Consider the following 21,181-nt stretch of genomic DNA (forward strand, 5'->3'; position numbering starts at 1 on the left):
ATCTCTATGTCTTCTTGGAAGAAATGTGTATTTAGGTCTTCTGCCCATTTTTGTATTGGGTTGTTTGTTTTTTTTTAATATTGAGCTGCATGAGCTGTTTATTTATATTGGAGATTAATCCTTTGTCTGTTGATTCATTTGCAAATATTTCTCCTATTCTGAGAGTTGTCTTTTCATCTTGTGTGTAGTTTCCTTTGCTTTGCAAAAGCTTTTACGTTTCATTAGGACCCATTTGTTTATTTTGTTTTTTATTCCGTTACTCTAGGAGGTGCATCAGAAAAGATCTTGTTGTGGTTTATGTCCGAGAATTCTTCCTATGTTTTCCTCTAAGTTTTATACTGTCCGGTCTTACATTAAGGTCTCTAATCCATTTTGAATTTATTTTTGTGTATGGCGTTAGGGAGTGTTCGAATTTCATTCTTTTACACGTAGCTGTCTAGTTTTCCCAGCACCACTGATTGAAGAGACTGTCTTTTATCCATTGTATAGTCTTGCCTCGTTGGTCATAGTTTAGTTGACCATAGGTGTGTAGGTTTATCTCTGGGCTTTCTTTTTTTTTCTTTTACACCTTTATTGGTATGTAATTGCTTTACAAGGGTGTGTTAGTTTCTGCTGTATAACAAAGTGAATCAGCTATACATATACAAATGTCACACTGTTGTTGTTTTCTGAGAGAAACTCCAGGTCAAGTGATGGTCACACGAGTCGTCATGGGGGCCCGTTGACCCTGGTTGTCTCTCTGGAGGTTGGGGTTGGAGGGCCTCCTCACTCGAGGTCAGTGTGTCCACGGAGCGATCCCTGCGACTTCAGGGCATGGTGGGTGGTTAGGATCACCACGTGGGGTCCTTTTCCCTTAGGAGGGAGCTGTCCTTGTGGGCTGCTGATTTCCAGGTTTTTAGATACCCCCAGTATCCTGGCCGGATGGGGCGGCGGGCCAAGCCCTTGGTGACCGTAGCTTCTCCTACCTGGATGGCATACTTGAGTTGTTACAGTTCAAGTGGTCCCAGTGTTTGCACTAATGCTCCAAGGGCGATTCACTTTCGACCGAGAATGTAAAGGTCAAAGGTTTTAGCTAAATTAGGGAGTTCCAGGGCAAGGGTCTGAAGTGACTGCTCTTTCCATTCTTTTTTTTTTTTTTTTTTTTTTTTTTTTTTTTTTTCTTTTTGCAGTATGTGGGCCTCTCACCGTTGTGGCCTCTCCCGCTGCGGAGCACAGGCTCCGGACGCGCACGCCCAGCGGCCATGGCTCACGGGCCCAGCCGCTCCGCGGCATATGGGATCCTCCCAGACCAGGGCACGAACCCGTATCCCCTGCATCGGCAGGCGGACTCCCAACCACTGCGCCACCAGGGAGGCCCTGCTCTTTCCATTCTTGAAAGGCTGCGTCTGGATTCTATTCAAAAGGATCATCATCTATTCGTGTCAGTGTTTCTTATAGAGGCCCAGCTATTAGACTGTAGTTAGGGATCCAGATGCAGCAAACCCCGGCCTCCCCAGGAACCCCTAAGCTGTCTTCTAGTTTTAGAAGGGGTAAGGCTGCAAATGGCTTCTTCCCTTTCCTGGGATGGGCTTTTCCGACCTTCTGTGAGAATGCAGTCCCGGCAGGTTACCTTAGTCTGTGATATTTGAGCCTTTTTCTTGGGCACCTCCTATCCTTTCTTGGCTAGGTAGTTCAGAGGCCTCCTTAGTAGGGCTGGCGAGCAGAATGTGGTCTGCATATTGAAGGAAGGTTCCCTTCTCCAGAGGTAGATCTTTTAGGTTTCAGTTAAGTTTCCCCATAGACGGTGTGGGAATTTTTGAACCCTTGGGGCAGGACGGCCCCAGCAGTATTGTCTTCGTTGTATGTTGAGTCCTGCCAATCACAAGCCAAAATTTCTTGTGACTTTGGGACTAATGGAATACAGAAGAAGGCATCATCTAAGTCTAATACAGAATACCATGTCCTGGTGGATGGTAGAATGACCAGCAGGGTGTGGGAATTAGGATCTACTGGATGTATATTCTTGGTGGCTTCACTGACTGTCCTGACGTTCGTTACCAGGTACCCAGTAGCCCTCGGGGCTCTCGTGGTCGGGCCCCTTCCAGGATATGGAGCTCACCTGGGCAGTTACCCAGCAGCTCACGGGGCTCTCGTGGTCAGGCCCCTCCCAGGATATGGAGCTCACCTGGACAGGTAGCCAGCAGCCCACGGGGCTCTCGTGGTCAGGCCCCTACACGGGTATGGAGCTCACCTGGGCAGGCACCCAGCAAGCCCGGGCACACAGGAACCGTGCACATAGCCCTCATTGCAGAGCACCCCCAGCCCACCTGTCGGTTGAGCTGACACAGAGCACCTCAGAGCAGGACTTGAACTAAGAAACAGCAGCTCCGACGGGTCTGTGACCCTGGGCATCACTCTGTGCAGCCTCCCTCTGCCTGGTCTTCCAGAGGCTTCCACTGCAGCCGGGGCACCAGGCCTCTGTCTCCACCCGCCACCCCTCCTCTCCCTGACTTCTGGGTTGCTCTCATTAATAGAGGGTTTTATTGAAGTTGTCTCCCACTCATGGGGCAGATAAATTGAATAGAAAACAAGCCAGGGCTGCAGCCCCTTGTCTCTCCTGACTCTCAGGAGCCCACACCTCTTCCTTGTACGTGGCCGGTGCAGCAAGGGCCATTTTCTGCAAATGTGAGCCGCTGAGGGGTGAGGATTGGCTGACCCGGCGGGCCAGCCCTCCCCAGGTGTGCCTGGGTTGAGGCCAATATAAACACCACTCCAGGCAGCAAGAGCCCCTGCAGCTGTGCCTGACGCCATATTTTCTGCCCCGTCAGCAGTGTCGGGGCTGGGCTGGTGGGAGGGAGTGAGGGGCCGTGGCTTTTTGGGTGGCCCGGTGTGAGTGGGGCTCTGCTGGACTTTCTGCAGGAGTTGCCAGGCTGCCACCTGCTAAAGAAGAGGATGTGTCACCCATACCTGCTGCTGGAATTGCTCGCCGGGCAGAGGTGAGGAAGGAAAAAAGCAGTGGGGGCCGGGACAGGAGGGGTATCTCAGGCAGGGAAGTGGAAAGCTTCCAGAAGAGCGTCTGGGGCCAGGACCATCCTGGCTGGCCTGCCGGCACCAAGTCGGCCTGCGTGCTGTCGCTGGTGTGGCTCCACGGCCCTTCCTGTAGGCTTTCAAGTCCTTGCACACATTCAGGCGTTTTACCTGGGAAGGGTGGGAACAGTTCAGCTGCAGCTGGCCTGGGGCTCAGATCCTGTTTACTCACAGACGCCTCGGCACGGTCCCCCAGCTTTGCAATGAGGACGCTCCTTGAGGGGGGCCTGCTGGCTGCATGGGAGATGATTCCCCACCTGTGACCAACTTCAGACTTGTTTAACACTGGAGCAAGTGCCCTGGTAGGGTTTTCCTCTGTATAACTGGTGGGTTCTGATTTTTTTTCTTTTTCTTTTTTGGTTCAAGCTAGGGTTTATTCCTAGTTTTTGTATTTATAGATATAAGCATGGAAATAATTCATTCACATAAATACAGCTTTGGGAAGGGAAGAACTTCTTTTTCTGTTTTATTTTTAAAATTTTATTATTTTAATTTTTAATTTTTATTTTATTTGTTTTTTTATACAGCAGGTTCTTATTGGTTATCTATTTTATACATATAAGTGTGCACATGTGAATCCCAGTCTCCCAATTCATCCCACCACCACCCTCACATGGCGTTCCCCCCTTGGTGTCCATAGGTTTGTTCTCTACCTCTGTGTCTCTATTTCTGCCCTGCAAACTGGTTCACCTGTACCATTTTTCTAGGTTCCACATATATGCATTAATATACAATATTTGTTTTTCTCTTTCTGACTTACTTCACTCTGTATGACAGTCTCTAGATCCATCAATGTCTCTACAAATGACCCAATTTCATTCCTTTGTATGGCTGAGAAATATTCCATTTTATATATGTACCACATCTTTATCCATTCGCCTGTCTGTGGGCATTTAGGTGGCTTCCATTACCTGGCTATTGTAAATAGTGCTGCAATGAACATTGTGGTGAATGTTTCTGTTTGATTTATGGTTTTCTCTGGGTATATACCCAGTAGTGGCATTGCTGGATCATATGGTAATTCTATTTTTAGATTTTTAAGGAACCTCCATACTAGTCTCCATAGTGACTGAATCAATTTACATTCCCACCAATAGTGGAAGAGGGTTCCTTTTCTCCAGCCCTCTCCAGCATTTGTTGTTTGTAGATTTTCTGATGATGCCCATTCTAACAGGTGTGAGGTGATACCACGTAGTTTTGATTTGCATTTCTCTAATTAGTGACGTTGAGCACCTTTTCATGTGCTTCTTGGCCATCTCTATGTCTTCTTGGAAGAAATGTGTATTTAGGTCTTCTGCCCATTTTTGTATTGGGTTGTTTGTTTTTTTTTAATATTGAGCTGCATGAGCTGTTTATTTATATTGGAGATTAATCCTTTGTCTGTTGATTCATTTGCAAATATTTCTCCTATTCTGAGAGTTGTCTTTTCATCTTGTGTGTAGTTTCCTTTGCTTTGCAAAAGCTTTTACGTTTCATTAGGACCCATTTGTTTATTTTGTTTTTTATTCCGTTACTCTAGGAGGTGCATCAGAAAAGATCTTGTTGTGGTTTATGTCCGAGAATTCTTCCTATGTTTTCCTCTAAGTTTTATACTGTCCGGTCTTACATTAAGGTCTCTAATCCATTTTGAATTTATTTTTGTGTATGGCGTTAGGGAGTGTTCGAATTTCATTCTTTTACACGTAGCTGTCTAGTTTTCCCAGCACCACTGATTGAAGAGACTGTCTTTTATCCATTGTATAGTCTTGCCTCGTTGGTCATAGTTTAGTTGACCATAGGTGTGTAGGTTTATCTCTGGGCTTTCTTTTTTTTTCTTTTACACCTTTATTGGTATGTAATTGCTTTACAAGGGTGTGTTAGTTTCTGCTGTATAACAAAGTGAATCAGCTATACATATACAAATGTCACACTGTTGTTGTTTTCTGAGAGAAACTCCAGGTCAAGTGATGGTCACACGAGTCGTCATGGGGGCCCGTTGACCCTGGTTGTCTCTCTGGAGGTTGGGGTTGGAGGGCCTCCTCACTCGAGGTCAGTGTGTCCACAGAGCGATCCCTGCGACTTCAGGGCATGGTGGGTGGTTAGGATCACCACGTGGGGTCCTTTTCCCTTAGGAGGGAGCTGTCCTTGTGGGCTGCTGATTTCCAGGTTTTTAGATACCCCCAGTATCCTGGCCGGATGGGGCGGCGGGCCAAGCCCTTGGTGACCGTAGCTTCTCCTACCTGGATGGCATACTTGAGTTGTTACAGTTCAAGTGGTCCCAGTGTTTGCACTAATGCTCCAAGGGCGATTCACTTTCGACCGAGAATGTAAAGGTCAAAGGTTTTAGCTAAATTAGGGAGTTCCAGGGCAAGGGTCTGAAGTGACTGCTCTTTCCATTCTTGAAAGGCTGCGTCTGGATTCTATTCAAAAGGATCATCATCTATTCGTGTCAGTGTTTCTTATAGAGGCCCAGCTATTAGACTGTAGTTAGGGATCCAGATGCAGCAAACCCCGGCCTCCCCAGGAACCCCTAAGCTGTCTTCTAGTTTTAGAAGGGGTAAGGCTGCAAATGGCTTCTTCCCTTTCCTGGGATGGGCTTTTCCGACCTTCTGTGAGAATGCAGTCCCGGCAGGTTACCTTAGTCTGTGATATTTGAGCCTTTTTCTTGGGCACCTCCTATCCTTTCTTGGCTAGGTAGTTCAGAGGCCTCCTTAGTAGGGCTGGCGAGCAGAATGTGGTCTGCATATTGAAGGAAGGTTCCCTTCTCCAGAGGTAGATCTTTTAGGTTTCAGTTAAGTTTCCCCATAGACGGTGTGGGAATTTTTGAACCCTTGGGGCAGGACGGCCCCAGCAGTATTGTCTTCGTTGTATGTTGAGTCCTGCCAATCACAAGCCAAAATTTCTTGTGACTTTGGGACTAATGGAATACAGAAGAAGGCATCATCTAAGTCTAATACAGAATACCATGTCCTGGTGGATGGTAGAATGACCAGCAGGGTGTGGGAATTAGGATCTACTGGATGTATATTCTTGGTGGCTTCACTGACTGTCCTGACGTTCGTTACCAGGTACCCAGTAGCCCTCGGGGCTCTCGTGGTCGGGCCCCTTCCAGGATATGGAGCTCACCTGGGCAGTTACCCAGCAGCTCACGGGGCTCTCGTGGTCAGGCCCCTCCCAGGATATGGAGCTCACCTGGACAGGTAGCCAGCAGCCCACGGGGCTCTCGTGGTCAGGCCCCTACACGGGTATGGAGCTCACCTGGGCAGGCACCCAGCAAGCCCGGGCACACAGGAACCGTGCACATAGCCCTCATTGCAGAGCGCCCCCAGCCCACCTGTCGGTTGAGCTGACACAGAGCACCTCAGAGCAGGACTTGAACTAAGAAACAGCAGCTCCGACGGGTCTGTGACCCTGGGCATCACTCTGTGCAGCCTCCCTCTGCCTGGTCTTCCAGAGGCTTCCACTGCAGCCGGGGCACCAGGCCTCTGTCTCCACCCGCCACCCCTCCTCTCCCTGACTTCTGGGTTGCTCTCATTAATAGAGGGTTTTATTGAAGTTGTCTCCCACTCATGGGGCAGATAAATTGAATAGAAAACAAGCCAGGGCTGCAGCCCCTTGTCTCTCCTGACTCTCAGGAGCCCACACCTCTTCCTTGTACGTGGCCGGTGCAGCAAGGGCCATTTTCTGCAAATGTGAGCCGCTGAGGGGTGAGGATTGGCTGACCCGGCGGGCCAGCCCTCCCCAGGTGTGCCTGGGTTGAGGCCAATATAAACACCACTCCAGGCAGCAAGAGCCCCTGCAGCTGTGCCTGACGCCATATTTTCTGCCCCGTCAGCAGTGTCGGGGCTGGGCTGGTGGGAGGGAGTGAGGGGCCGTGGCTTTTTGGGTGGCCCGGTGTGAGTGGGGCTCTGCTGGACTTTCTGCAGGAGTTGCCAGGCTGCCACCTGCTAAAGAAGAGGATGTGTCACCCATACCTGCTGCTGGAATTGCTCGCCGGGCAGAGGTGAGGAAGGAAAAAAGCAGTGGGGGCCGGGACAGGAGGGGTATCTCAGGCAGGGAAGTGGAAAGCTTCCAGAAGAGCGTCTGGGGCCAGGACCATCCTGGCTGGCCTGCCGGCACCAAGTCGGCCTGCGTGCTGTCGCTGGTGTGGCTCCACGGCCCTTCCTGTAGGCTTTCAAGTCCTTGCACACATTCAGGCGTTTTACCTGGGAAGGGTGGGAACAGTTCAGCTGCAGCTGGCCTGGGGCTCAGATCCTGTTTACTCACAGACGCCTCGGCACGGTCCCCCAGCTTTGCAATGAGGACGCTCCTTGAGGGGGGCCTGCTGGCTGCATGGGAGATGATTCCCCACCTGTGACCAACTTCAGACTTGTTTAACACTGGAGCAAGTGCCCTGGTAGGGTTTTCCTCTGTATAACTGGTGGGTTCTGATTTTTTTTCTTTTTCTTTTTTGGTTCAAGCTAGGGTTTATTCCTAGTTTTTGTATTTATAGATATAAGCATGGAAATAATTCATTCACATAAATACAGCTTTGGGAAGGGAAGAACTTCTTTTTCTGTTTTATTTTTAAAATTTTATTATTTTAATTTTTAATTTTTATTTTATTTGTTTTTTTATACAGCAGGTTCTTATTGGTTATCTATTTTATACATATAAGTGTGCACATGTGAATCCCAGTCTCCCAATTCATCCCACCACCACCCTCACATGGCGTTCCCCCCTTGGTGTCCATAGGTTTGTTCTCTACCTCTGTGTCTCTATTTCTGCCCTGCAAACTGGTTCACCTGTACCATTTTTCTAGGTTCCACATATATGCATTAATATACAATATTTGTTTTTCTCTTTCTGACTTACTTCACTCTGTATGACAGTCTCTAGATCCATCAATGTCTCTACAAATGACCCAATTTCATTCCTTTGTATGGCTGAGAAATATTCCATTTTATATATGTACCACATCTTTATCCATTCGCCTGTCTGTGGGCATTTAGGTGGCTTCCATTACCTGGCTATTGTAAATAGTGCTGCAATGAACATTGTGGTGAATGTTTCTGTTTGATTTATGGTTTTCTCTGGGTATATACCCAGTAGTGGCATTGCTGGATCATATGGTAATTCTATTTTTAGATTTTTAAGGAACCTCCATACTAGTCTCCATAGTGACTGAATCAATTTACATTCCCACCAATAGTGGAAGAGGGTTCCTTTTCTCCAGCCCTCTCCAGCATTTGTTGTTTGTAGATTTTCTGATGATGCCCATTCTAACAGGTGTGAGGTGATACCTCGTAGTTTTGATTTGCATTTCGCTAATTAGTGACGTTGAGCACCTTTTCATGTGCTTCTTGGCCATCTCTATGTCTTCTTGGAAGAAATGTGTATTTAGGTCTTCTGCCCATTTTTGTATTGGGTTGTTTGTTTTTTTTTAATATTGAGCTGCATGAGCTGTTTATTTATATTGGAGATTAATCCTTTGTCTGTTGATTCATTTGCAAATATTTCTCCTATTCTGAGAGTTGTCTTTTCATCTTGTGTGTAGTTTCCTTTGCTTTGCAAAAGCTTTTACGTTTCATTAGGACCCATTTGTTTATTTTGTTTTTTATTCCGTTACTCTAGGAGGTGCATCAGAAAAGATCTTGTTGTGGTTTATGTCCGAGAATTCTTCCTATGTTTTCCTCTAAGTTTTATACTGTCCGGTCTTACATTAAGGTCTCTAATCCATTTTGAATTTATTTTTGTGTATGGCGTTAGGGAGTGTTCGAATTTCATTCTTTTACACGTAGCTGTCTAGTTTTCCCAGCACCACTGATTGAAGAGACTGTCTTTTATCCATTGTATAGTCTTGCCTCGTTGGTCATAGTTTAGTTGACCATAGGTGTGTAGGTTTATCTCTGGGCTTTCTTTTTTTTTCTTTTACACCTTTATTGGTATGTAATTGCTTTACAAGGGTGTGTTAGTTTCTGCTGTATAACAAAGTGAATCAGCTATACATATACAAATGTCACACTGTTGTTGTTTTCTGAGAGAAACTCCAGGTCAAGTGATGGTCACACGGGTCGTCATGGGGACCCGTTGACCCTGGTTGTCTCTCTGGAGGTTGGGGTTGGAGGGCCTCCTCACTCGAGGTCAGTGTGTCCACGGAGCGAGCCCTGCAACTTCAGGGCATGGTGGGTGGTTAGGATCACCACGTGGGGTCCTTTTCCCTTAGGAGGGAGCTGTCCTTGTGGGCTGCTGATTTCCAGGTTTTTAGATACCCCCAGTATCCTGGCCGGATGGGGCGGCGGGCCAAGCCCTTGGTGACCGTAGCTTCTCCTACCTGGATGGCATACTTGAGTTGTTACAGTTCAAGTGGTCCCAGTGTTTGCACTAATGCTCCAAGGGCGATTCACTTTCGACCGAGAATGTAAAGGTCAAAGGTTTTAGCTAAATTAGGGAGTTCCAGGGCAAGGGTCTGAAGTGACTGCTCTTTCCATTCTTGAAAGGCTGCGTCTGGATTCTATTCAAAAGGATCATCATCTATTCGTGTCAGTGTTTCTTATAGAGGCCCAGCTATTAGACTGTAGTTAGGGATCCAGATGCAGCAAACCCCGGCCTCCCCAGGAACCCCTAAGCTGTCTTCTAGTTTTAGAAGGGGTAAGGCTGCAAATGGCTTCTTCCCTTTCCTGGGATGGGCTTTTCCGACCTTCTGTGAGAATGCAGTCCCGGCAGGTTACCTTAGTCTGTGATATTTGAGCCTTTTTCTTGGGCACCTCCTATCCTTTCTTGGCTAGGTAGTTCAGAGGCCTCCTTAGTAGGGCTGGCGAGCAGAATGTGGTCTGCATATTGAAGGAAGGTTCCCTTCTCCAGAGGTAGATCTTTTAGGTTTCAGTTAAGTTTCCCCATAGACGGTGTGGGAATTTTTGAACCCTTGGGGCAGGACGGCCCCAGCAGTATTGTCTTCGTTGTATGTTGAGTCCTGCCAATCACAAGCCAAAATTTCTTGTGACTTTGGGACTAATGGAATACAGAAGAAGGCATCATCTAAGTCTAATACAGAATACCATGTCCTGGTGGATGGTAGAATGACCAGCAGGGTGTGGGAATTAGGATCTACTGGATGTATATTCTTGGTGGCTTCACTGACTGTCCTGACGTTCGTTACCAGGTACCCAGTAGCCCTCGGGGCTCTCGTGGTCGGGCCCCTTCCAGGATATGGAGCTCACCTGGGCAGTTACCCAGCAGCTCACGGGGCTCTCGTGGTCAGGCCCCTCCCAGGATATGGAGCTCACCTGGACAGGTAGCCAGCAGCCCACGGGGCTCTCGTGGTCAGGCCCCTACACGGGTATGGAGCTCACCTGGGCAGGCACCCAGCAAGCCCGGGCACACAGGAACCGTGCACATAGCCCTCATTGCAGAGCACCCCCAGCCCACCTGTCGGTTGAGCTGACACAGAGCACCTCAGAGCAGGACTTGAACTAACAAACAGCAGCTCCGACGGGTCTGTGACCCTGGGCATCACTCTGTGCAGCCTCCCTCTGCCTGGTCTTCCAGAGGCTTCCACTGCAGCCGGGGCACCAGGCCTCTGTCTCCACCCGCCACCCCTCCTCTCCCTGACTTCTGGGTTGCTCTCATTAATAGAGGGTTTTATTGAAGTTGTCTCCCACTCATGGGGCAGATAAATTGAATAGAAAACAAGCCAGGGCTGCAGCCCCTTGTCTCTCCTGACTCTCAGGAGCCCACACCTCTTCCTTGTACGTGGCCGGTGCAGCAAGGGCCATTTTCTGCAAATGTGAGCCGCTGAGGGGTGAGGATTGGCTGACCCGGCGGGCCAGCCCTCCCCAGGTGTGCCTGGGTTGAGGCCAATATAAACACCACTCCAGGCAGCAAGAGCCCCTGCAGCTGTGCCTGACGCCATATTTTCTGCCCCGTCAGCAGTGTCGGGGCTGGGCTGGTGGGAGGGAGTGAGGGGCCGTGGCTTTTTGGGTGGCCCGGTGTGAGTGGGGCTCTGCTGGACTTTCTGCAGGAGTTGCCAGGCTACCACCTGCTAAAGAAGAGGATGTGTCACCCATACCTGCTGCTGGAATTGCTCGCCGGGCAGAGGTGAGGAAGGAAAAAAGCAGTGGGGGCCGGGACAGGAGGGGTATCTCAGGCAGGGAAGTGGAAAGCTTCCAGAAGAGCGTCTGGGGCCAGGACCATCCTGGCTGGCCTGCCGGCACCAAGTCGGCCTGCGTGCTGTCGCTGGTGTGGCTCCACGGCCCTTCCTGTAGGCTTTCAAGTCCTTGCACACATTCAGGCGTTTTACCTGGGAAGGGTGGGAACAGTTCAGCTGCAGCTGGCCTGGGGCTCAGATCCTGTTTACTCACAGACGCCTCGGCACGGTCCCCCAGCTTTGCAATGAGGACGCTCCTTGAGGGGGGCCTGCTGGCTGCATGGGAGATGATTCCCCACCTGTGACCAACTTCAGACTTGTTTAACACTGGAGCAAGTGCCCTGGTAGGGTTTTCCTCTGTATAACTGGTGGGTTCTGATTTTTTTTCTTTTTCTTTTTTGGTTCAAGCTAGGGTTTATTCCTAGTTTTTGTATTTATAGATATAAGCATGGAAATAATTCATTCACATAAATACAGCTTTGGGAAGGGAAGAACTTCTTTTTCTGTTTTATTTTTAAAATTTTATTATTTTAATTTTTAATTTTTATTTTATTTGTTTTTTTATACAGCAGGTTCTTATTGGTTATCTATTTTATACATATAAGTGTGCACATGTGAATCCCAGTCTCCCAATTCATCCCACCACCACCCTCACATGGCGTTCCCCCCTTGGTGTCCATAGGTTTGTTCTCTACCTCTGTGTCTCTATTTCTGCCCTGCAAACTGGTTCACCTGTACCATTTTTCTAGGTTCCACATATATGCATTAATATACAATATTTGTTTTTCTCTTTCTGACTTACTTCACTCTGTATGACAGTCTCTAGATCCATCAATGTCTCTACAAATGACCCAATTTCATTCCTTTGTATGGCTGAGAAATATTCCATTTTATATATGTACCACATCTTTATCCATTCGCCTGTCTGTGGGCATTTAGGTGGCTTCCATTACCTGGCTATTGTAAATAGTGCTGCAATGAACATTGTGGTGAATGTTTCTGTTTGATTTATGGTTTTCTCTGGGTATATACCCAGTAGTGGCATTGCTGGATCATATGGTAATTCTATTTTTAGATTTTTAAGGAACCTCCATACTAGTCTCCATAGTGACTGAATCAATTTACATTCCCACCAATAGTGGAAGAGGGTTCCTTTTCTCCAGCCCTCTCCAGCATTTGTTGTTTGTAGATTTTCTGATGATGCCCATTCTAACAGGTGTGAGGTGATACCTCGTAGTTTTGATTTGCATTTCTCTAATTAGTGACGTTGAGCACCTTTTCATGTGCTTCTTGGCCATCTCTATGTCTTCTTGGAAGAAATGTGTATTTAGGTCTTCTGCCCATTTTTGTATTGGGTTGTTTGTTTTTTTTTAATATTGAGCTGCATGAGCTGTTTATTTATATTGGAGATTAATCCTTTGTCTGTTGATTCATTTGCAAATATTTCTCCTATTCTGAGAGTTGTCTTTTCATCTTGTGTGTAGTTTCCTTTGCTTTGCAAAAGCTTTTACGTTTCATTAGGACCCATTTGTTTATTTTGTTTTTTATTCCGTTACTCTAGGAGGTGCATCAGAAAAGATCTTGTTGTGGTTTATGTCCGAGAATTCTTCCTATGTTTTCCTCTAAGTTTTATACTGTCCGGTCTTACATTAAGGTCTCTAATCCATTTTGAATTTATTTTTGTGTATGGCGTTAGGGAGTGTTCGAATTTCATTCTTTTACACGTAGCTGTCTAGTTTTCCCAGCACCACTGATTGAAGAGACTGTCTTTTATCCATTGTATAGTCTTGCCTCGTTGGTCATAGTTTAGTTGACCATAGGTGTGTAGGTTTATCTCTGGGCTTTCTTTTTTTTTCTTTTACACCTTTATTGGTATGTAATTGCTTTACAAGGGTGTGTTAGTTTCTGCTGTATAACAAAGTGAATCAGCTATACATATACAAATGTCACACTGTTGTTGTTTTCTGAGAGAAACTCCAGGTCAAGTGATGGTCACACGAGTCGTCATGGGGGCCCGTTGACCCTGGTTGTCTCTCTGGAGGTTGGGGTTGGAGGGCCTCCTCACTCGAGGTCAGTGTGTCCACGGAGCGATCCCTGCGACTTCAGGGCATGGTGGGTGGTTAGGATCACCACGTGGGGTCCTTTTCCCTTAGGAGGGAGCTGTCCTTGTGGGCTGCTGATTTCCAGGTTTTTAGATACCCCCAGTATCCTGGCCGGATGGGGCGGCGGGCCAAGCCCTTGGTGACCGTAGCTTCTCCTACCTGGATGGCATACTTGAGTTGTTACAGTTCAAGTGGTCCCAGTGTTTGCACTAATGCTCCAAGGGCGATTCACTTTCGACCGAGAATGTAAAGGTCAAAGGTTTTAGCTAAATTAGGGAGTTCCAGGGCAAGGGTCTGAAGTGACTGCTCTTTCCATTCTTGAAAGGCTGCGTCTGGATTCTATTCAAAAGGATCATCATCTATTCGTGTCAGTGTTTCTTATAGAGGCCCAGCTATTAGACTGTAGTTAGGGATCCAGATGCAGCAAACCCCGGCCTCCCCAGGAACCCCTAAGCTGTCTTCTAGTTTTAGAAGGGGTAAGGCTGCAAATGGCTTCTTCCCTTTCCTGGGATGGGCTTTTCCGACCTTCTGTGAGAATGCAGTCCCGGCAGGTTACCTTAGTCTGTGATATTTGAGCCTTTTTCTTGGGCACCTCCTATCCTTTCTTGGCTAGGTAGTTCAGAGGCCTCCTTAGTAGGACTGGCGAGCAGAATGTGGTCTGCATATTGAAGGAAGGTTCCCTTCTCCAGAGGTAGATCTTTTAGGTTTCAGTTAAGTTTCCCCATAGACGGTGTGGGAATTTTTGAACCCTTGGGGCAGGACGGCCCCAGCAGTATTGTCTTTGTTGTATGTTGAGTCCTGCCAATCACAAGCCAAAATTTCTTGTGACTTTGGGACTAATGGAATACAGAAGAAGGCATCATCTAAGTCTAATACAGAATACCATGTCCTGGTGGATGGTAGAATGACCAGCAGGGTGTGGGAATTAGGATCTACTGGATGTATATTCTTGGTGGCTTCACTGACTGTCCTGACGTTCGTTACCAGGTACCCAGTAGCCCTCGGGGCTCTCGTGGTCGGGCCCCTTCCAGGATATGGAGCTCACCTGGGCAGTTACCCAGCAGCTCACGGGGCTCTCGTGGTCAGGCCCCTCCCAGGATATGGAGCTCACCTGGACAGGTAGCCAGCAGCCCACGGGGCTCTCGTGGTCAGGCCCCTACACGGGTATGGAGCTCACCTGGGCAGGCACCCAGCAAGCCCGGGCACACAGGAACCGTGCACATAGCCCTCATTGCAGAGCACCCCCAGCCCACCTGTCGGTTGAGCTGACACAGAGCACCTCAGAGCAGGACTTGAACTAAGAAACAGCAGCTCCGACGGGTCTGTGACCCTGGGCATCACTCTGTGCAGCCTTCCTCTGCCTGGTCTTCCAGAGGCTTCCACTGCAGCCGGGGCACCAGGCCTCTGTCTCCACCCGCCACCCCTCCTCTCCCTGACTTCTGGGTTGCTCTCATTAATAGAGGGTTTTATTGAAGTTGTCTCCCACTCATGGGGCAGATAAATTGAATAGAAAACAAGCCAGGGCTGCAGCCCCTTGTCTCTCCTGACTCTCAGGAGCCCACACCTCTTCCTTGTATGTGGCCGGTGCAGCAAGGGCCATTTTCTGCAAATGTGAGCCGCTGAGGGGTGAGGATTGGCTGACCCGGCGGGCCAGCCCTCCCCAGGTGTGCCTGGGTTGAGGCCAATATAAACACCACTCCAGGCAGCAAGAGCCCCTGCAGCTGTGCCTGACGCCATATTTTCTGCCCCGTCAGCAGTGTCGGGGCTGGGCTGGTGGGAGGGAGTGAGGGGCCGTGGCTTTTTGGGTGGCCCGGTGTGAGTGGGGCTCTGCTGGACTTTCTGCAGGAGTTGCCAGGCTGCCACCTGCTAAAGAAGAGGATGTGTCACCCATACCTGCTGCTGGAATTGCTCGCCGGGCAGAGGTGAGGAAGGAAAAAAGCAGTGGGGGCCGGGACAGGAGGGGTATCTCAGGCAGGGAAGTGGAAAGCTTCCAGAAGAGCGTCTGGGGCCAGGACCATCCTGGCTGGCCTGCCGGCACCAAGTCGGCCTGCGTGCTGTCGCTGGTGTGGCTCCACGGCCCTTCCTGTAGGCTTTCAAGTCCTTGCACACATTCAGGTGTTTTACCTGGGAAGGGTGGGAACAGTTCAGCTGCAGCTGGCCTGGGGCTCAGATCCTGTTTACTCACAGACGCCTCGGCACAGTCCCCCAGCTTTGCAATGAGGACGCTCCTTGAGGGGGGCCTGCTGGCTGCATGGGAGATGATTCCCCACCTGTGACCAACTTCAGACTTGTTTAACACTGGAGCAAGTGCCCTGGTAGGGTTTTCCTCTGTATAACTGGTGGGTTCTGATTTTTTTTCTTTTTCTTTTTTGGTTCAAGCTAGGGTTTATTCCTAGTTTTTGTATTTATAGATATAAGCATGGAAATAATTCATTCACATAAATACAGCTTTGGGAAGGGAAGAACTTCTTTTTCTGTTTTATTTTTAAAATTTTATTATTTTAATTTTTAATTTTTATTTTATTTGTTTTTTTATACAGCAGGTTCTTATTGGTTATCTATTTTATACATATAAGTGTGCACATGTGAATCCCAGTCTCCCAATTCATCCCACCACCACCCTCACATGGCGTTCCCCCCTTGGTGTCCATAGGTTTGTTCTCTACCTCTGTGTCTCTATTTCTGCCCTGCAAACTGGTTCACCTGTACCATTTTTCTAGGTTCCACATATATGCATTAATATACAATATTTGTTTTTCTCTTTCTGACTTACTTCACTCTGTATGACAGTCTCTAGATCCATCAATGTCTCTACAAATGACCCAATTTCATTCCTTTGTATGGCTGAGAAATATTCCATTTTATATATGTACCACATCTTTATCCATTCGCCTGTCTGTGGGCATTTAGGTGGCTTCCATTACCTGGCTATTGTAAATAGTGCTGCAATGAACATTGTGGTGAATGTTTCTGTTTGATTTATGGTTTTCTCTGGGTATATACCCAGTAGTGGCATTGCTGGATCATATGGTAATTCTATTTTTAGATTTTTAAGGAACCTCCATACTAGTCTCCATAGTGACTGAATCAATTTACATTCCCACCAATAGTGGAAGAGGGTTCCTTTTCTCCAGCCCTCTCCAGCATTTGTTGTTTGTAGATTTTCTGATGATGCCCATTCTAACAGGTGTGAGGTGATACCTCGTAGTTTTGATTTGCATTTCTCTAATTAGTGACGTTGAGCACCTTTTCATGTGCTTCTTGGCCATCTCTATGTCTTCTTGGAAGAAATGTGTATTTAGGTCTTCTGCCCATTTTTGTATTGGGTTGTTTGTTTTTTTTTAATATTGAGCTGCATGAGCTGTTTATTTATATTGGAGATTAATCCTTTGTCTGTTGATTCATTTGCAAATATTTCTCCTATTCTGAGAGTTGTCTTTTCATCTTGTGTGTAGTTTCCTTTGCTTTGCAAAAGCTTTTACGTTTCATTAGGACCCATTTGTTTATTTTGTTTTTTATTCCGTTACTCTAGGAGGTGCATCAGAAAAGATCTTGTTGTGGTTTATGTCCGAGAATTCTTCCTATGTTTTCCTCTAAGTTTTATACTGTCCGGTCTTACATTAAGGTCTCTAATCCATTTTGAATTTATTTTTGTGTATGGCGTTAGGGAGTGTTCGAATTTCATTCTTTTACACGTAGCTGTCTAGTTTTCCCAGCACCACTGATTGAAGAGACTGTCTTTTATCCATTGTATAGTCTTGCCTCGTTGGTCATAGTTTAGTTGACCATAGGTGTGTAGGTTTATCTCTGGGCTTTCTTTTTTTTTGTTTTACACCTTTATTGGTATGTAATTGCTTTACAAGGGTGTGTTAGTTTCTGCTGTATAACAAAGTGAATCAGCTATACATATACAAATGTCACACTGTTGTTGTTTTCTGAGAGAAACTCCAGGTCAAGTGATGGTCACACGAGTCGTCATGGGGGCCCGTTGACCCTGGTTGTCTCTCTGGAGGTTGGGGTTGGAGGGCCTCCTCACTCGAGGTCAGTGTGTCCACGGAGCGATCCCTGCGACTTCAGGGCATGGTGGGTGGTTAGGATCACCACGTGGGGTCCTTTTCCCTTAGGAGGGAGCTGTCCTTGTGGGCTGCTGATTTCCAGGTTTTTAGATACCCCCAGTATCCTGGCCGGATGGGGCGGCGGGCCAAGCCCTTGGTGACCGTAGCTTCTCCTACCTGGATGGCATACTTGAGTTGTTACAGTTCAAGTGGTCCCAGTGTTTGCACTAATGCTCCAAGGGCGATTCACTTTCGACCGAGAATGTAAAGGTCAAAGGGTTTAGCTAAATTAGGGAGTTCCAGGGCAAGGGTCTGAAGTGACTGCTCTTTCCATTCTTGAAAGGCTGCGTCTGGATTCTATTCAAAAGGATCATCATCTATTCGTGTCAGTGTTTCTTATAGAGGCCCAGCTATTAGACTGTAGTTAGGGATCCAGATGCAGCAAACCCCGGCCTCCCCAGGAACCCCTAAGCTGTCTTCTAGTTTTAGAAGGGGTAAGGCTGCAAATGGCTTCTTCCCTTTCCTGGGATGGGCTTTTCCGACCTTCTGTGAGAATGCAGTCCCGGCAGGTTACCTTAGTCTGTGATATTTGAGCCTTTTTCTTGGGCACCTCCTATCCTTTCTTGGCTAGGTAGTTCAGAGGCCTCCTTAGTAGGGCTGGCGAGCAGAATGTGGTCTGCATATTGAAGGAAGGTTCCCTTCTCCAGAGGTAGATCTTTTAGGTTTCAGTTAAGTTTCCCCATAGACGGTGTGGGAATTTTTGAACCCTTGGGGCAGGACGGCCCCAGCAGTATTGTCTTCGTTGTATGTTGAGTCCTGCCAATCACAAGCCAAAATTTCTTGTGACTTTGGGACTAATGGAATACAGAAGAAGGCATCATCTAAGTCTAATACAGAATACCATGTCCTGGTGGATGGTAGAATGACCAGCAGGGTGTGGGAATTAGGATCTACTGGATGTATATTCTTGGTGGCTTCACTGACTGTCCTGACGTTCGTTACCAGGTACCCAGTAGCCCTCGGGGCTCTCGTGGTCGGGCCCCTTCCAGGATATGGAGCTCACCTGGGCAGTTACCCAGCAGCTCACGGGGCTCTCGTGGTCAGGCCCCTCCCAGGATATGGAGCTCACCTGGACAGGTAGCCAGCAGCCCACGGGGCTCTCGTGGTCAGGCCCCTACACGGGTATGGAGCTCACCTGGGCAGGCACCCAGCAAGCCCGGGCACACAGGAACCGTGCACATAGCCCTCATTGCAGAGCACCCCCAGCCCACCTGTCGGTTGAGCTGACACAGAGCACCTCAGAGCAGGACTTGAACTAAGAAACAGCAGCTCCGACGGGTCTGTGACCCTGGGCATCACTCTGTGCAGCCTCCCTCTGCCTGGTCTTCCAGAGGCTTCCACTGCAGCCGGGGCACCAGGCCTCTGTCTCCACCCGCCACCCCTCCTCTCCCTGACTTCTGGGTTGCTCTCATTAATAGAGGGTTTTATTGAAGTTGTCTCCCACTCATGGGGCAGATAAATTGAATAGAAAACAAGCCAGGGCTGCAGCCCCTTGTCTCTCCTGACTCTCAGGAGCCCACACCTCTTCCTTGTACGTGGCCGGTGCAGCAAGGGCCATTTTCTGCAAATGTGAGCCGCTGAGGGGTGAGGATTGGCTGACCCGGCGGGCCAGCCCTCCCCAGGTGTGCCTGGGTTGAGGCCAATATAAACACCACTCCAGGCAGCAAGAGCCCCTGCAGCTGTGCCTGACGCCATATTTTCTGCCCCGTCAGCAGTGTCGGGGCTGGGCTGGTGGGAGGGAGTGAGGGGCCGTGGCTTTTTGGGTGGCCCGGTGTGAGTGGGGCTCTGCTGGACTTTCTGCAGGAGTTGCCAGGCTGCCACCTGCTAAAGAAGAGGATGTGTCACCCATACCTGCTGCTGGAATTGCTCGCCGGGCAGAGGTGAGGAAGGAAAAAAGCAGTGGGGGCCGGGACAGGAGGGGTATCTCAGGCAGGGAAGTGGAAAGCTTCCAGAAGAGCGTCTGGGGCCAGGACCATCCTGGCTGGCCTGCCGGCACCAAGTCGGCCTGCGTGCTGTCGCTGGTGTGGCTCCACGGCCCTTCCTGTAGGCTTTCAAGTCCTTGCACACATTCAGGTGTTTTACCTGGGAAGGGTGGGAACAGTTCAGCTGCAGCTGGCCTGGGGCTCAGATCCTGTTTACTCACAGACGCCTCGGCACGGTCCCCCAGCTTTGCAATGAGGACGCTCCTTGAGGGGGGCCTGCTGGCTGCATGGGAGATGATTCCCCACCTGTGACCAACTTCAGACTTGTTTAACACTGGAGCAAGTGCCCTGGTAGGGTTTTCCTCTGTATAACTGGTGGGTTCTGATTTTTTTTCTTTTTCTTTTTTGGTTCAAGCTAGGGTTTATTCCTAGTTTTTGTATTTATAGATATAAGCATGGAAATAATTCATTCACATAAATACAGCTTTGGGAAGGGAAGAACTTCTTTTTCTGTTTTATTTTTAAAATTTTATTATTTTAATTTTTAATTTTTATTTTATTTGTTTTTTTATACAGCAGGTTCTTATTGGTTATCTATTTTATACATATAAGTGTGCACATGTGAATCCCAGTCTCCCAATTCATCCCACCACCACCCTCACATGGCGTTCCCCCCTTGGTGTCCATAGGTTTGTTCTCTACCTCTGTGTCTCTATTTCTGCCCTGCAAACTGGTTCACCTGTACCATTTTTCTAGGTTCCACATATATGCATTAATATACAATATTTGTTTTTCTCTTTCTGACTTACTTCACTCTGTATGACAGTCTCTAGATCCATCAATGTCTCTACAAATGACCCAATTTCATTCCTTTGTATGGCTGAGAAATATTCCATTTTATATATGTACCACATCTTTATCCATTCGCCTGTCTGTGGGCATTTAGGTGGCTTCCATTACCTGGCTATTGTAAATAGTGCTGCAATGAACATTGTGGTGAATGTTTCTGTTTGATTTATGGTTTTCTCTGGGTATATACCCAGTAGTGGCATTGCTGGATCATATGGTAATTCTATTTTTAGATTTTTAAGGAACCTCCATACTAGTCTCCATAGTGACTGAATCAATTTACATTCCCACCAATAGTGGAAGAGGGTTCCTTTTCTCCAGCCCTCTCCAGCATTTGTTGTTTGTAGATTTTCTGATGATGCCCATTCTAACAGGTGTGAGGTGATACCTCGTAGTTTTGATTTGCATTTCTCTAATTAGTGACGTTGAGCACCTTTTCATGTGCTTCTTGGCCATCTCTATGTCTTCTTGGAAGAAATGTGTATTTAGGTCTTCTGCCCATTTTTGTATTGGGTTGTTTGTTTTTTTTTAATATTGAGCTGCATGAGCTGTTTATTTATATTGGAGATTAATCCTTTGTCTGTTGATTCATTTGCAAATATTTCTCCTATTCTGAGAGTTGTCTTTTCATCTTGTGTGTAGTTTCCTTTGCTTTGCAAAAGCTTTTACGTTTCATTAGGACCCATTTGTTTATTTTGTTTTTTATTCCGTTACTCTAGGAGGTGCATCAGAAAAGATCTTGTTGTGGTTTATGTCCGAGAATTCTTCCTATGTTTTCCTCTAAGTTTTATACTGTCCGGTCTTACATTAAGGTCTCTAATCCATTTTGAATTTATTTTTGTGTATGGCGTTAGGGAGTGTTCGAATTTCATTCTTTTACACGTAGCTGTCTAGTTTTCCCAGCACCACTGATTGAAGAGACTGTCTTTTATCCATTGTATAGTCTTGCCTCGTTGGTCATAGTTTAGTTGACCATAGGTGTGTAGGTTTATCTCTGGGCTTTCTTTTTTTTTCTTTTACACC

This window comes from Mesoplodon densirostris, chromosome 11 (genome assembly GCF_025265405.1).
Source record: "Mesoplodon densirostris isolate mMesDen1 chromosome 11, mMesDen1 primary haplotype, whole genome shotgun sequence".
NCBI classification, from domain to species: Eukaryota; Metazoa; Chordata; class Mammalia; order Artiodactyla; family Ziphiidae; genus Mesoplodon; species Mesoplodon densirostris.